Below are 14,715 nucleotides of genomic sequence, written 5' to 3'. Positions count from 1 at the left end.
AGAGGCAATAGTAGGTAAAGATAGTGGGATGCTTCAGAAAAAGGTGAAGAAGATAATAGAGAAAAGTGATATACAATGTCTTACGGTAAAAGCTGGTAGAACCTAGGCATCTGAAGAAGAAATTTAACTATAGTTTTATACAAATGAATAAAATTTTAACAAAAAGAAACACCAAAAATCTGTCACTTTGGAATTAGACTGTTATATCTGCCAAATGGTTCTTGCTGGAAAATTCTTCTAATAATTTAAAATGATCAAATCTCCCATGCCCATTCAGAGTCTGAGACATGAGACAAAATTTTAGGCAAAATCCTCTCTCTACAATTTAAAACTCTGGAAGTGAAAATTCTTCTCTGCTATTTAGGCAGAATGGAAAGAGAGCATTGTCCAAACTTAAGCAAACAAATAAAAGTATAATAATATTTGAATCCTTTGAAAGCTGAGACTGTTCCTACTACTGGTGGCATGGAGGAACATCAGAGGAAAATGGCATCAACCTATACTCTTTCTTGTCATCTGAGCTGCATCACCGTGCCTCTATACCAGCAATCACTGGCAACCAGCAAAGGGCCTTTACGGTTTAATATTTATGCTCATCTGAGATGCTCTGAGTGAAAAAATGCAACCCTTCATCATTTGAAAAATAGTCATTCACCTTAACTAATATGATCATTATCCCTGAGAGCTGAGAGCCAGATCACTGAATATAACAAATTTAAAACTGAAGAGAAAAAGGGCATTGCAAAGCCAGCTTACCAGCACACCAATGTTTTTAAATTAATGCAAATGCCATATAATATTGTAGCACACTCCAAGGTAGATAGAGATAAGTGGAATGGACTTTCTAAATAGACTTGCACCTAAGTATTGCTTACATTGACTTGATCATTTTAGTTCCACTTGCTACTGGTGTTTTGTTCTAATTTCTAACAGTCAAGAATGGTCTCAGCAAAAATGTCTATAAATCTTGTTCTTACTAGTTCAAACACAGCTCTTGAACTGAGTTAGTCTCACTCATATGAATGTCACCCTGTGAGAGAAATGACTGCACCTTTGTGAGATGCAATTTTTAATGTCAAGTCTGGTAATTAGCTATGATTCTAAAAAACTGTTGTAGTAAAAATAAATATGAATCTCAAACTCAAAAAGACCTACAAACAACTCACAGGGAAACAAATTGCAATAAAAAAGGCAGATTATAGGAAACTGATTTCACGGTACTACAGAGTTTAGGTTATTGACCAGTATATTTAACACAATTTTACACATAAATGAAAACAAAGATGCATTAATACTCATCAACAATGCTCTGCATTTGTTAATTTTCTTGGCCCTAGATTTATAATCTTAGGGAATCACAAATAATTACAATTACCTGGCACTTTCTCTCAAAGAGGCATTAGTTCAGTTCAGTTCAGTTCAGTCACTCAGTTGTGTCCGACTCTTTGCGACCCCATGGACCTCAGCATGCCAAGCCTCCCTGTCCATCACCAACTCCCGGATTTTACCCAAACCCATGTCCATTGAATCGGTGATGCCATTCAATCTTCTCATCCTCTGTTGTCCCCTTTTCCTCCTGTGCTCAATCTTTCTCAGCATCAGGGTCTTTTCAAATGAGTCAGCTCTTCATCAGGTGGCCAAAGTATTGGAGTTTCAGTTTCAACATCAGTCCTTCCAATGAACATTCATGACTGATCTCCTTTAGGACGGACTGGTTAGATCTCCTTGCAGTCCAAGGGACTCTCAAGAGTCTTCTCCAACACCACACTTCAAAAGCGTCAATTCTTCGGTGCTCAGCCTTCTTCACAGTCGAACTCTCACACCCATACAAGACCACAGGAAAAACCATAGCCTTGACTAGATGGACCTTTGTTGGCAAAGTAATGTCTCTGTTTTTTAATATACTGTCTAGTTTGGTAATAACTTTCCTTCCAAGGAGTAAGTGTCTTTTAATTTCATGGCTGTAGTCACCATCTGCAGTGATTTTGGAGCCCAGAAAAATAAAGTCTGAACTGTTTCCACTGTTTCCCCATCTATTTGCCATGAAGTGATGGACTGGATGCCATGATCTTAGTTTTCTGAATGTTGAGCTTTAAGCCAATAAGTCTCTGTCTGACTTATTTCACTTAGGATAATGCTCTCAGGGTCCATCGATATTGCAAGTGGCAAGATTTTCTGTTTTGTTTTTTTTTTTTTTTTCATGACAGTAGCCTGACAGGCTGCTCTGTCCTTGGAATTCTCCAAGCAAGAATACTGCAGAGGATAGCCATTCTTTTCTTGAGGGATCTTCCTGATCCACGGATCAAACCTGGGTCTTCTGCATATATAATATAAAGATGTTTATATGTGGAGAGAGAGTATATTTAATCACATCTTTTTTTATCTAGCAATGGGCACTTAGTTTGTTTCTCTATCTTGGCTATTGTGAATAAAACTTTAATAAACATGGAATGCATATATCTCTTCAGCACTCTATTTTTATTTCCTTTGGACATAATCCAGAGCCATTGCTAGAATGTGGTAGAGCAGAGATCCTGTCTCACATCTCTTGACTGACTCAGAATGCCCAAATTTGTCCCCTGAAAAGTAATTATTAATACTCCATGTGATCCACTTTGCAAAATAGTTTCCTGAATTCATCTTCTATTTCACATTTTCACTTAAACTTTCCAGAATAAAGAGTGTTTAGAAAAGTTCTAAGTTGCATTTACCTAACATTTCATACAGTTATGTACCTATGATCATAGATTTCTAAATAAATGTCTTCCACGTTCAAGCTGGTTTTAGAAAAGGCAGAGCAACCAGACATCAAATTGCCAACATCTGCTGGATCATCAAAAAAGCAAGAGAATTCCAGAAAAACATCTAGTTCTGCTTTATTGACTATGCCCAAGCCTTTGACTGTGTGGATCACAATAAATTGTGGAAAATTCTGAAAGAGATGGGAATATCTGACCTGCCTCTTGAGAAATCTGTATGCAGGTCAGGAAGCAACAGTCAGAACTGGACATGGAACAACAGATTGGTTCCAAATAAGAAAAGGAATACATAAAGGAATACTGTCACCCTGCTTATTTAACTTATATGCAGAGTACATCATGAGAAACGCTGGGCTGGAAGAAGCACAAGCTGGAATCAAGATTGCTGGAACAAATATCAATAACCTCAGATATGCTATGACACCACCCTTATGGCAGAAAGTAAAGAAGAACTAAAGAGCCTCTTGATGAAAGTGAAAGAGGAGAGTGAAAAAGTTGGCTTAAAGTTCAACATTCAGAAAATGAAGATCATGGCATCTGGTCCCATCACTTCATGGGAAATAGACGGGGAAACAGTGGAAACAGTGTCAGACTTTTTATTTTGGAGGGCTCCAAAATCATTGCAGATGATGATTGCAGCCATGAAATTAAAAGACACTTACTCCTTGGAAGAAAAGTTATGACCAACCTGGATAGCATATTCAAAAGCAGAGACATTACTTTGCCAACTAAAGTCCGTCTAGTCAAGGCTATGGTTTTTCCGGTAGTCATGTATTGATGGGAGAGTTGGACTGTGAAAAAGGCTGAGTGCCAAAGAATTGATGCTTTTGAACTGTGGTGTTGGAGAGACTCTTGACAGTCCCTTGGACTGCAAGGAGATGCAACCAGTCCATTCTGAAGGAGATCAGCCCTGGGTGTTCTTTGGAAGGAATGATGCTAAAGCTGAAACTCCAGTACTTTGGCCACCTCATGCGAAAAGTTGACTCATTGGAAAAGACTCTGATGCTGGGAGGGATTGGAGGCAGGAGGAGAAGGGGATGACAGAGGATGCGATGGCTAGATGGCATCACTGACTCAATGGGCGTGAGTCTGAGTGAGCTCCAGGAGTTGGTGATGGACAGGGAGGCCTGGCGTGCTGCGATTCATGGGGTTGCAAAGAGTCAGACACGACTGAGCGACTGAACTCAACTGAACTGATAAAGGTAGAAACTTGCAACCAGTCGATAAATAAGTCCTGGAGATCCAGTGTACACAATAGTGACTGTTGACAATAGTACTGTACTATAAACTTCAAAGTTGCTAGGAGACTAGGTCTCAATTGTTCCCACTAGGAAAAGGAAGTGATGATAATGTGACTTTATACAGGTGTTAGCTGAGTAATCACACTGCGATATATATATAAGTATGAAATCAACATATTATAAACCTTAAACTTACACAGTCCTTCATGTCAATCGTATCTCAATAAAAAATAATAAATTAAAAGGCTCATTCTGGCTGCTACATTGTGAATACATTACTGAGGGCAAAGGTAAAAACAGAGAAATCAGTGAGGTGACCACAGGATAATTCAGGTGAGAGATGGTGGGGTCAGGACCAGGGGAGTAGAATGCTTGGGTTCAGATTATATTTCAGAGTTGAGTCAATGGGATTTCTTTGTGGATCAAATGTAGGAAGAAGGGGGAGAAAGGAAAAGTCAAAGATGTAGAAGCATCTGGCTCAAATACCTGCACTTGACAAAATGGCCTCTGGCAGCCAATGGGAATACTTGCAATTATTCCCCGAACCTCCTGCTCTTTCAGACTCCACTGTCCCTTCCTCACTCCTCACTCAGGCTCTGTATACACTGAGCACCCACAGGTCAAGTTGGCTCCCTGCGGTCAAAGCTGGTAGTCAGGGTCAGCCCCATCAAGCACTGGTACCTGTGGTAACATGGGGCAGAGAGAGGAGGGAAAAAGCCATTCTCTGCCTTTGCATCATCATACATGTGTTTTTTAAAGAGCTTGAAAGTAGTTTAATTTGTGCTCCAAAATTCAGTTTTCCAAAACAGTCTATTGGGTTTTACTTCTGTTCATTCCTTTCTCTAGGGTCAAATAATCTCTGGAGACTGAATAAAAAACAGATTTGAGTTAGAGCTCCAAGCTATGCTCAAAATCATAAACATTAGGCCTCATTTTGGGTCAAATCCAGGTGTTCCTTACACAGCTAAACAATATGTCATGCAAATAAATTTAATTTTACTAGACTTACTAATTATAAATCTCACTATATCCAGGTAAGGCTATAAGGATAGCCAATCACATTTTTTCCTAGAAGCATATTCACCTCCCAAATAATGCAAACAGACTTTCACTGGGCATGTACCACCAGTTTTCCAGGCATAGACAAATGTGTTTAAATCTCATCAACTGCTTAATACAAGACTCACAATGTAATTTTCAATTTATTGTCTTAACTCTTTCATCCTCATTTTACAAATGAAACTATGTCAGATCTCAGATTTAAACCCAGGCCTTTTTGACTCCAATACTCATGCATTTAATCACTAAACCAATTAGAAAAATAAAGATCAAGAAAGATTGGGAATGATGTGGGTAGAAATGGAAGGAAATGAAGTGTATTTGTTTTCTCATCTGATTAAAGCTTATAGTATTATCCTTGAATTAGACAATTAAAGCTTCAAGTGTGAATATTTGAAAAACATTACAGTGCTCGCTTCAGCAGCACATATACTAAAATTGGAACAATCCAGAGAAGATTAGCATGGTCCCTGGGCAAGGATGACACGCAAATTGGTGAAGCGTTCCATATTTAAAAAAAGAAAGAAAAACATTACAAAAATTATAAAATGTAAATCAAGATAATATTTTCCACATTACTCAAGAAAAATAAGAAATGTAGTGATTAGAGGCATGTGTTCATAGGCAGACACACCTGGGATAGAACTGAAAAGTCTCTCCTCAGTAAGAGTGTGACCTCAGGCACATCATTCATCTTGTTGAGCCACAAAAAGACAGTGTATCAGCTGACTTACAAAAACAGAACTTTACGTTGCATATAAAAAACATACCTTTAAAACATAGACTAAAATCTAAGCAAACACCAAGGAGGAACACTAACCCAACAGTCATCAGGGTTGGCAAGAAAAATAGAATGTGTTAATGTGTAAAACTAATGTGTAAAAATAGAATGTGTGAAGACTCTGTGTAAAAATAGAATGTGTAATGTGTAAAGACTCTGATGCTGGGAAAGACTGAAGGCAGAAAGAGAAGGGGACAACAGAGGGCGAGATGATTGGATGGCATCACTGACTGAAATGACAGGAGTTTGAGCAAGCTTCAGATGATGAAAGACAGGGAAGCCTGGTGTGCTGCAGTTCATGGTGTCTCAAAGAGTTGGACATGACTGACCCACCAAGCAACAACCAGTATGTAGCAAGACTTACCTGGATAACCCCAAACGGACAGGATCCAAAGATACAGCGAAAAGATAACACAAACACTACATTCTAGAAAGAGCAAGGTAAACAGCAGCAGACAGACTGTTTCCAGGGCTTATTATGAGAGAGAGGAAGTGAAGCGGATTTCCTGCCCTCAATTGTCATCTCATCCAATCTTCTTCTCGGCCCTGTCTGTCGGTATAAACAAAAATCAGAGAAGTTAAGGGAAGGAGAATGAGGGAGAAAAAGAAACAGATAGAGACAGACTGAGCGAGAAAGAGAGAAATATCCTCATTTCCTGAAATCAAGTAAGGGATCCTGAGAGAGTGACTCCTAGGAAGTAAGAATGTGTAGTTGAACAGGCATCTCATTCTCCAGGGGGATACCTGCCTGTGCAGTGGATTGGCTCAGCTATCAGAGCCCCACCTCTACCCTAAATCCTATTGGATTGAAGAAATTTGAAGAAAGCAAAGTAGAGAGATGCAATAGAGTAGCCTGCTTGTCAACCTTGTGTCAGATGAGAGAATGTGCAAGTTTTCAGCAGGCCCAATGGACACCATAGGAGGTAGCACAGATTGAGCTGTCTTGAAGGTAACCCTGAAGAACGCCACCCCTGGACCAAGGAGCTCAGAAACAAGGGACAGTGGGATGTACTGACAGAACACGAAGGAGGGAAATTGGGACTAGTTTGAACTAGAACTCCTCTCCCACATCCGTAACCTGTGCAATGGGTGGGATTTTAATATTACTGATCAGAAAGGGTCTTTCTGGAACTGCTACAGGATTTGTCTGAGATAAAAATACCATTATGTGTCACCAGGAAAAGGGAAATTCAACATAGGATGGCTGAAGTCAATGGTTAGAGAAAATGAATCTATTTTATTTGTGCTTCACAGAGTTTACAGATCAAAGTCTATTCTTTTAACTGTAAACTGGTTTCAAAGGTAATATAGAGAATAAGCCTAAATTGATTAAAGATCTCATACATAATGAAGATGGGCAGAGCATGAACCTCTAGGTAATGAATGAAATACTATCAAAGTGCCATAAAGCAAAAATTAATTCTGGGGCCAGATTGCCTGGGTTGGTATTTTGATGGGTAGCACTGAACAAGTTGGGGAGGCCAGGTGGTTGCACCCTCCTTTTTAGTATAGTGGTCAGTATCTCTGCCTGTCACGTGGGACACCTGGGTTGGATTCCCTGATGGGGAAGCAACGCACCATTTTGGGCTTCCCTAGTGGCTCAGTTGGTAAAGAATCCACCTGCAATGTGGGAAACCTGGGTTCAGTCCCTGAGTTGGGAAGATCCCCTGGAGAAGGGAACGGCTACCCACTCTAGAGTTCTGGCCTGGAGAATTCCATGGACTGTATAGTCCATGGGGTTGCAAAGAGTAGGACACATAACCAGGCGAATTTCACTTTCACTGAGAAAGTTATTTCAATTCTATGTGCCTCATTTCCTCATCTAAAAAATGGCCTTAATAATATGACCTTCCTCTTGGATTTCGTGAGGATCAAGTTATATAATAAAACAAGCACTTCAAACAGTGCCAAACACACATATAAGCTGGCTACCAGCAGCAGCATTATTATTAATACTAAGAGAAATAGAAAAACATCTGTAGAGGCAACTGAAAAATGATGTTGATGACAAATAAATAATAAACATTTGCATGATTCAAATAATATAATTACCACCCAAGGAAAAACTAGTAATAAAGAATAGAAAAGTAAAAACATGAGTGAGAAAATTCTTGAGCCTTCCTACATAAAAAGCACAGTAGATGACGAAAAAAGTAAAGTACCAAAAGAAGATAAGAAAGAAAATAGTTAATAAAATGAGGAAACACTTTATACATATAGAATTGTCAATATCGATATAGTCAAGAATAAACAAAAATTTAATAAAGAGGGATTTTTTAAAAATAGAACAAATTATAAAAAATAAAAATTGTAATGACTGTTAGCTCAATCAAAGGGTAAGAGTCACCCTCATATAGTTCTGTACAAATTGGTGCAAACTTCTGGAAAACAATTGGTAATATAAGCCAAAGAGAGTCCAAAATGTTCTTGCCCTTGGAATTGAAAATTAAATTCATAGAAATTATACAAAGGAGGTACATAAACTGCATTGACAAAGAAAAAATATTAATGCAGCATTATTAAGAAGCAAAAAAAATATGTTTAAATGTCCATGAATAAGGAATATTTATGAAGTATATGAATCTATTAGAATATCAAGCAGTCATTTAAAATAAGGTTTTCTCTTAACTGTGATTGAAAATTTCTCTGTTCAATTTAGTGAAAAGAGAAGAATATAAAGTTAACTAAAAGTAATATCTCAATTATGCAAATAAAATTCCAGCAAAATTAAAAGAGTAATACAAGGTGAATGCACAAAAATGTTAACAGTGATTATTTTAAGTATGTGAATAATTTTTTCCTTAATTCTAATCTTGGTAATTTTAGTTTTCTATAATGGATATAAGTTACTTACAATCAGAAATCTTAAATTTGTAATTAAGCTTTCAAATACCATCAGAGTTTGGAAAATAGAAGCAGCCTACAACCAGTCTATCTCAATGCTGTGTATACATGCCCATGCATGCACAGGTACATACTATCATTCAATAGGCATTATGTTTGCATTGTGTGAAACATATTCCTTTAGTTAGGTTGGTTTCACTGTGCTCTTGCTTTAAAATTTATTCTTTTAACCATTTTATTGCACTTCTTTGTAAGATAAATGTTAACCAGGAAGATTCATTGCTCTCCTAGGTGAGTCTGTTCCAGCGCAGAGAAAATGTATTCTTGAAGGTCAGCGCCGACTTTCCATATTCGTTCCTCTTATTTGCTTGTGACATGTGGATTGAATGTTTTCATTAGTCTGAGACTTGGTTCTTTTGCCTCCTAAACCTTTTTTCTTTTTTGTGACTGTTTTGTCACAGTTTATTAAAAGCACATTTTGTTCTGTGGAATTAGATTCCCATCTTCTTAGCTTGATGGAGTTTTTGTCTATTCACCTGAGAATTGTAGATTACAGGATAATTCAGTAATACTTTAAATCAAGGAATTTAATAAAACTGCTATGTTGAATAAATTTAAAGGTACTCTAAAGGAGATTAGTTTAAAATATATGGACTGCCTTCCAGTTTCTATAACCTTTTACAGACACTGATCATTTATGTGTGGTAAAAATCCAGATTTAAAGTTTAAATTCTATGCATATGTATGTATGTATCTTTTTTTGCCTTTTACAAGCACACATAAATATCTGCAAAGAGAATTCAAATTGAATGTCATAGAGAAGAAAGACAGACAGCATAGATAAATAACAAAAGCCCTTCAGTTCAGTTCAGTTCACTCACTCAATCATGTCCGACTCCTTGCAACCCCATGAATCACAGCACGCCAGGCCTCCCTGTCCATCACCAACTCCCAGAGTTCACTTAGACTCACGTCCAACAAGTCAGTGATGCCATCCAGCCATCTCATCCTCTGTCGTCCCCTTCTCCTCCTGCCCCCAATCCCTCCCAGCATCAAAGTCTCTTCCAATGAGTCAACTCTTCGCATGAGGTGGCCAAAGTACTGGAATTTCAGCTTTAGCATCATTCCTTCCAAAGAACCCCCAGGACTGATCTCCTTCAGAATGGATTGGTTGAATCTCCTTGCAGTCCAAGGGACTCTAAAGAGTCTTCTTCAACACCACAGTTCAAAAGCATCAATTCTTCGGCACTCAGCCTTCTTCACAGTCCAACTCTCACATCCATACATGACCACAGGAAAAACCATAGCCTTAACTAAACGGACCTTAGTTGGCAAAGGAATGTCTCTGCTTTTGAATATGCTATCCAGGTTGGTCATAACTTTTCTTCCAAGGAGTAAGTGTCTTTTAATCTCATGGCTGCAGTCACCATCTGCAGTGATTTTGGAGCCCAGAAAAATAAAGTCTGACACTGTTTCCACTGTTTCCCCATCTATTTCCCATAAAGTGATGGGACCGTATGCCATGATCTTCGTTTTCTGAATGTTGAGCTTTAAGCCAACTTTTTCACTCTCCACTTTCACTTTCATCAAGAGCCTTTTTAGTTCCTCTTCACTTTCTGCCATAAGGGTGGTGTCATCTGCATATTTGAGCCCTTAATCTATCCTCAAGTTTATTTTTGTTCCCTGTTCTTCTCACCCACACTCTCCTCTCATTCTAGCCTCCTCTTTCCTCTCCCCTCTACTACTCTCTCTTCCTACCCCCACCCCACTATCTATGTATGTCTGTGTGTTAAAGAATTTGCGGGCTATGATTTTCTATCTTTACGTCAAATCTAAAGTAAAATAGTCTAAAATTGTCGATTATACTTATTTGGTCATTGTGAGACATCCAAAAAGAAAAGCAATCCATTCAACATTCTATTCACTTTTTAAAAATCAATGAAAAAACAGGAAAAACTGTGACTTTAAACATTTGCCACATACTGGTGATCTAAAAAAAATACTATGTCCAAAGTAAACAAACTGAAATAGTGTACCAGCTATTTTGAAGCTTCACCCAAAAAGTACTTGGAGTAAATTTTTAAGTCACCTTAACAAGCTACTTCATTTCTTTGATCCTCAATTACTTCATTTATTTTATAATAATAAATTTTTTCTCTAAAAATATAATAGCTTCTTCCCTGGTGGCTCAGATGGTAAAGCGTCTGCCTACAATGTGGGAGGCCCAGATTTGATCCCTGGGTTGGGAAGATCCCCTGGAGAAGGAAATGGCAACCCACTGCAGTACTCTTGCCTGGAAAATCCCATGGACCCAGGATCCTGGTAGGCCACAGTCCATGAGGTTGCAAAGAGTCGGACGCGACCATAAAAACTAGACAAAAACACAAAGAAGCAGGGAGATTACATGGGCAGAGATCCTCTCTGGCAAATGAGTGGTTTGAGCCACATGTTGCACACCCCAGTCCTGAGTCCCTCACTCAGAAGACAAATCTCTTTGGCTGGTTAGAGGGCCAGTGGGTCTAACAGAAGGGCTGAGAGAAGCCTGGACTCCACTCAGGAGGAGCATGCACACTCTTGCTTACTTCTGAGACAAGGCAGATTGAAACTCCACAGGTCACTCACCAGTTTCCTGTCATCTCACCAGCCTGAACTGAGACACTGCTCTAGCCCTTCTTCCTTCGCAACACAACTCCACGTTAGAGAGAGGGGTGCCTTGAGCCAAGGGGAGAACTCAGCTGTGAGACATAAAAACAGTTCAGACCTAGTGAGGCATCTGAGCAGGGTGGGGGCAGACATCACTAGCCCTTACACAAGTGGCACCTCAGAAATAATCTGGGTCTCTGACTGAAGCCGCCCACACCCCAACCCCCACCAACACCTGCAACAGTGCCTCTTGCCCCAGCAAGGGTGCCAGTGCTGGGAGTAGAGGACAGCACACCCTCAAAGGGAATGGAGCCAACCTCAGACACGACCCTCAGAACTTCTGCTGCAACTGTAGGGACACAACACTGCCCCTGATAGAACAGTGATGGCCACTGAAGAGAGAAGTCCCAGCTCTGGCCCTAACTCAACTTCAAGTTTCACCTCCTACCAAGGTGATGATAACTGACAGAACACCCTGGAGAAAGATGTGGCTTCTGTTCATGTCCGATCCAGCTTATCCACCAAGGCCACTGGGAACACATAGACTATATAAGGATGCTGCCACTCACACCCCGTCAATACTGCAATAGGTAACTGCTTCACTTAATTTTATAGGTGAAGAAAAAGTTAAGCAAAATGAGAAGAGGAATTTGTTTCAATCAAAGAACAAGAGAAAACCCTGAAAAAAAAAAAAAAAGAGAGACAATAAATAGTTTACCAGATTAAAAAGTTCAAAGCTTTAGCAGTAAGAATGCTAAATGAATTAGGGGAAACAATAGAAGAACACAGAATTTTAACAAGGAGACAGAAAAATAATATTTTATGTAAATGGAAACAAAAAAGCAGGGGTAGTAACACTCATATCAGAGAAAACAGGCTTTGAAACAAAGTCTGAAAAAAAAAAACAGTCTATAACAAATGACAAAGAAGGACATTATATAATGATAAAAGGATAAAAATTTTAAAAGGATATAAAATTTATTAAAATACATGCACCTAATAAAGAAGCATCTAAATATATAAAGCAAACTATTATACATCTAGTTAGCTTTTCATTTTCAGTTTTTATATGATCTGATATTTTACCCTTCAAGGGCTAGTTAAGTGCTTTTTCATAGAATTTCCCTCAGTTATTCCACTCAGATGTGATTTTTCAATTTTTCTAATAATCTGAACTATTTTGCTTCTTATAACTTTCTACTTTGCACTCCCTCCTATTTAATACAAGCATTTAAAAGCAAATAAAATACACTTTACAATTTTGTAAAATGCCCCATGGTATTATCTATATGCCTTTAGTATAGTCGTATCCAATAGGTGTCCAATAACTATTGATTAAATGCTCAAATTGGCATTTATTAGATTTGTAATATACCCACTGAAAACTAACTACAATATCACTGAATGTCTAAATGCTCTCTTAAATATTCTTTTCAAAAGCACACACTCTATAACTGCTATTCTGGTACTTTCTATTATATTAAAAAATTCCCTTAATTTACTGAAAACATTAGTAGGATTTTTTATAAGAAGATAGGGGCCTTTACTAAATATGTATTTACACATATTTGAGGGAAAATATCTACTTGAATACAGAGCATATTTCATCAAAATTGTTAAATGTTAATTTTCCAGCTATTATTTTTAATAACGAGCAGATATTCTAATAGTCAGTCCAAGTGTAGTTATGTTAAGTACTAACCTAAATTAAATGTCTATGTTAGATGCTCAACTTAGATTACTGATAAGTCTTTAATTACTGTAGCTCTCATGCCTGGCCTTTCAGAAATTTCTAGGGAAACATACACTTAGATGTCTGCTTCAAATTTTGTGTTAATTTTATTTAAATTTTTAATTAAACTTTAATATTCACATAACTGATGAATATAATTTAATGGGTTCTATAGAGAGTTCCTCTTGTGACTTGAAGATAACTTTGAACATGAACATTCAAAATCCTTATAAAGGGTAAAAGTTGCTAAAGAAACAGACATTCTGAAACAGCAAAGTGTTGAACCTGGAATTTGGTGTTTATGTTTTGCTAAAAAATCAAATCACCTCCAACATAGCAATGAATCTGGAATTTAGGAATGTGACTTGTCTTCCAGTGAAAAATAAAATATGTAAGAACTCCTGATTATCACTTCTGCCTGGAGAAGAAGTAGGTAGACATGTCTAATTTTTATAACACTTCCCTAGAATGCATAATTTATCATGAATTAGAATGTTTATATTTTAGCACACCTATCTTTTAAAATAGTTTCTTAAATTTATCAAAATATTTTTGTGTGTTCATAAAATATTTTAAGTTAATATTGAACAAAATGTACTTTCAAACCTTAAAAAAAAGGATTCATCTACATCCCTAATTGGTTTGATCACTGCAAAAATATATCTTTCAAACTGTTTTGAATGCAGAAAGTTAATCTTGGTAGACCAAAATTGCAGACCCAATATTCCAATTTATCACTTACATTTATAGGGCTCCTTTATTTACAAAATAGAGTATCCCATTTCATTCTCAACACAACCCACCCAGTAAAGAGTGCAGGGCAGTTCTTATCTTCATTTTAACAGGAGGATACTGAAGGTTGTAAACGTAAAAATGAACTGCCCAAAATAATACCAAAAAAAAAAATTCCAGCCAAACCTAAAAATCGATTCTTAGGACAACACTTTTTCTATTGCCTCCCTCTGCCTACAAATAGAAGACTCAAGGAATAATCATTGCAGACTGGGTTTCAATCAATTAAAGAGGTCCTCATAAAGTATTTCAATAATTCATCATATATTTATTGACTGCTTGAAATGATCATGATACTGTTCATAATGACCTAAGAAATATAGAAATCATATCTTCATGCACTTAGTTATCTATTATTTATTAAATAAATATTTATTGAGCATATACTGTCAGGAACTGAGAAAAATACAGAAATTAATAAAATGCATCATCTACCTTCATGGGGATTACATTAGGGTTGTGATGTCAAATATAAAAAATAACCATAATGCATGTAATGAGTGTTCTAATAGTCATACTTTCAAAATCTTGCAAAATCATAGTTGGAATAAATACCTCTGCTTTAGAGTTCAAGAAATGCTTCAAAGTAAAAATAGTTTTAGCTGCAATTTTAGAAAAAAAAATTCATTTAAATCCTTAATTATAAAAATTAACGATTATAAGGAAAAAATTTAATAAGCCCTAATAATATATCTTTATTACCAATGAGAACTATTTCCAAGAACAAAATGCTAATAGAGAAGGTAAAGAATATGTGAGGTGTACAGAAAGTGACAAAAAAGGCAGAAGATGAGAGATCATGAAAATACAATGCAGGCCAACCAAGCTGACTGCTTGCCTTGACAACTTTCTCGATTGTTCTCT

At 37.3% G+C, this 14,715-nt stretch overlaps 1 non-coding gene across 1 annotated transcript; it reads left to right on the top strand.

The window, feature by feature from the left end:
• Positions 1-5,467: 5,467 nt before the first annotated feature.
• On the top strand, positions 5,468-5,574 carry LOC114115492 (U6 spliceosomal RNA). The gene has a single exon (XR_003589829.1). It is a non-coding gene; the product is annotated as a U6 spliceosomal RNA (small nuclear RNA).
• Positions 5,575-14,715: the final 9,141 nt, after the last annotated feature.

Source organism: Ovis aries, chromosome 6 (assembly GCF_016772045.2).
Source record: "Ovis aries strain OAR_USU_Benz2616 breed Rambouillet chromosome 6, ARS-UI_Ramb_v3.0, whole genome shotgun sequence".
NCBI classification, from domain to species: Eukaryota; Metazoa; Chordata; class Mammalia; order Artiodactyla; family Bovidae; genus Ovis; species Ovis aries.
Note: the sequence above shows the minus strand (reverse complement) of the source record. Positions and strands in the feature narration are given on the sequence as shown.